This window comes from Triticum aestivum, chromosome 4A, assembly GCF_018294505.1.
Source record: "Triticum aestivum cultivar Chinese Spring chromosome 4A, IWGSC CS RefSeq v2.1, whole genome shotgun sequence".
Classification (NCBI taxonomy): Eukaryota; Viridiplantae; Streptophyta; class Magnoliopsida; order Poales; family Poaceae; genus Triticum; species Triticum aestivum.
In genome coordinates, this window is record NC_057803.1 from 214,523,355 (window position 1) to 214,526,806 (window position 3,452).

Sequence of the window (3,452 nt, forward strand, 5' to 3'; positions counted from 1 at the left end):
GTAGTCCACCATGTAAATATAGTAGTCCGAGCACTTTTGTGATAGATAGATCGATTGTATGCCCTTGTTTGATTGATTGAAGTGAATTGTTTGCTTTTGCCTCATGTGCATATGGGTAGTGTTTTCTCTTTATACCCCCTCTATTCTTATATCTCATCTTTTCTAAACCCTCAGATGCCTCCGAGACGTGACCCTGGATTTGCCTTTCCACCGGAGCTCACCCAGTTGATCCAGTAGCAGAACACATTGATGCAATTGCTAGTCCAGAATCAGAACCAGGGGAACAACAACAACAACCCACCACCACCACCACCACCTGTTGACCACTTAGCCCGTTTTCTTAGGCTGAATCCGCCGGTGTTTTCCAGTAGCACCGAGCCGATAGTAGCAGATGATTGGATCCGCAAGACAGCTAGGGAGATGACCACAGATGCGGAGAAGGTGAAGTTTGCCGCACATCAGCTAGAAGGACCAGCAACATCATGGTGGGAGAATTTCACAGCCACTTTCCCAGTTGACACTGTCACATGGGACCAGTTTCAGCAGGCTTTTCATACTGCACACGTTTCAACAGGAGCTATGGCCATGAAGAAGCGTGAGTTTCGCAACTTGCACCAAGGAGGAAGGACAGTTGGCCAGTATGTGGAGGAATTTAGTAAGTTAGCACGTTATGCACCAGATGACGTCGCTACGGATGCAGCGAAGCAGGAGAAGTTTTTAGAAGGACTGAATGATGAGTTGAGCATGCAGTTGATGGTAGCCACCTTCAACAACTACCAGGAGTTGGTAGATCGTGCTCTTATGATTGCAGGGAAGCAGCAGTAGATTGAGAATCGCAAGAGGAAGTATGGACAAGGGAAGTATAATTCTGGAGCTCAGTAGAAGCCATATTTTACCCCTAGACCAGGAGGACATTTTCAGCATACCCATGGAGGAGGTAGCTCGCACAATCACAATGGCACCAAGAATGGTAATGGCAACGGAGGAAGCAATGGCCAGAACCGCACCAACCCCTCAACCCCAGCCAAGAAGGACTTGAGCCAAGTCACTTGCTTTAAGTGTTCGAAGACCGGACATTATGCTAATGAATGTCCTGAAGGCCAAAATAGCAATGGAAGTTCTGGGAAGAAGCCGAACCCTTTCAACAGGGGACAGGTGAACCACGTTAGCGTGGAGGAGGTTGAAGCTCAGCCCGATGCAGTAATAGGTAAGTTTTGGTTAAGTCATTTACTGCACTCGTTCTTTTTGATACTGGCGCATCACATTCATACATCTCAAGGGGATTTGTGGATAAGTATAACCTACCAATCTAAGCCCTTAGGTCACCCATGTTAGTAACCTCGCCCGGAGCAGAGTATGTGGCTAGTCTATGGTGTGATCGGTTATCATTAAGGATTGGTAACTATGTTTTTCCCTCAGACCTAATAGTATTGGAATCTCAAGGATTGGATGTGATATTAGGCATGGATTGGTTATCAAAGTCTGAAGGGAATATTGAATGTGCTAGTAAGTCAATTTTGCTTACCAACCCAGAAGGGAGAAGGATCAAGTATGTATCCCGGCATGTGCCAAAGAGGACTCAAGTAAATTGCCTAACAGGAGTTGTGCAGGAGGAAGTACCAGTGGTAAGGGATTTCCCTGATGTATTTCCAGAGGAGTTGCCAGGCATGCCACCGGATAGAGATATTGAGTTTTTGATTGAGCTATTGCTAGGCACAGGGCCAATATCAAAGAGACCATATAGGATGCCAGCAAAGGATTTGGTGGAAATTAAGAAGCAGATTAAAGAGTTACTGGATAAGGGGTATATTCGCCCAAGTTCTTCGCCTTGGGATCGCCAGTACTTCTAGTGGAGAAGAAGGATGAATCGTTAAGGGTGGTTGTTGATTATCGAGGATTGAATGAAGTAACGATCAAGAACAAGTACCCGCTACCAATGATCAACGATCTGTTTGATCGATTGCAAGGAGCTAAGGTATTTTCCCAAGATCGATCTGCGATCAGGATACCACCAGTTGAAGATTCGAGAACAGGATATTCCGAAGACAGCTTTTACCACCAGGTATGGGTTGTATGAGTATATCGTTATGTCATTTGGTCTAACTAACGCACCTGCCTATTTTATGAACATGATGAACAAAGTGTTTATGGAGTTTTTGCATAAGTTCATCGTAGTGTTCATTGATGATATCCTGGTTTATTCGAAGAATGAAGAGGAACATAAGGAGCATTTGCGTTTGGTACTTGGAAAGCTCAGAGAACATCAATTATATGCCAAGTTCAGCAAATGTGAGTTTTGGTTGAAGGAAGTAGGATTCCTCGGACATGTTATATCTGGAGAAGGTATAGCAGTAGATCCCGCTAAAGTTGAAACCGTGACCAAGTGGGAAGCCCCAACAACAGTTGGAGAGATCCGGAGTTTCCTTGGACTCGCAGGATACTACCGGAGATTTATTGAGAATTTCTCAAAGATTGCGAAGCCTATGACTGAGTTGTTGAAGAAAGATACCAAGTTCATATGGACAGAGGAATGTGAGGCTAGTTTCCAGGAGTTGAAGAAACGTTTGGTTACCTCACCAGTGTTGATTTTGCCAGACCAGACCAAAGATTATGAGGTGTATTGTGACGCTTCACGTCGAGGACTTGGAGCAGTGCTTATGCAGGAAGGGAGAGTTGTTTCATATGCCTCAAGACAACTGAAGCCTCATGAGTTGAATTATGCTACGCATGATTTGGAGTTAGCAGCCGTAGTGCATGCTTTGAAAACATGGAGACATTTTCTCATTGGAAACCATTGTGAGGTGTACACGGATCATAAGAGTTTGAAGTACATTTTCACACAGAAGGAGTTAAATCTCAGACAAAGGAGATGGTTGGAGCTTATCAAGGATTATGATATGAAATTGCATTATCATCCTGGAAAGGCTAATGTAGTAGCCGACGCATTAAGCCGTAAGAGCCATGTCAATACATTAATGACGGGAAAAATACCCAAGGAGTTAGCAGTAAATCTTCGTGAATTATGTTTGGAAATAGTTCCGAGAGACTATGTAGCAGCATTGGAGATTCAGTCAACCTTGATGGATAGAATCAGGGAAGCTCAGAAGACCGACAAAGAGATTGCCGCTATAAAGGAGAAACTGAGCAAAGGAAAAGCTAAAGGATTTCATGAGGATGAGCACGACACCTTATGGTTTGAAGACCGCGTTTATGTGTCCAATGACCCGGAGATCAGGAAGTTGATTTTGGAAGAGGCACACGACTCACCGTATTCAATTCACCCAGGAAATACCAAGATGTATTTGGATTTGAAGGATATTTTCTGGTGGACCGGAATGAAGAAGGATATAGCGGAGTATGTAGTAGTTTGTGATGTATGTCAGAGAGTAAAGGCAGAGCATCAGAAGCCAGCAGGATTGTTACAACCATTGCCGATACCCGAATGGAAGTGG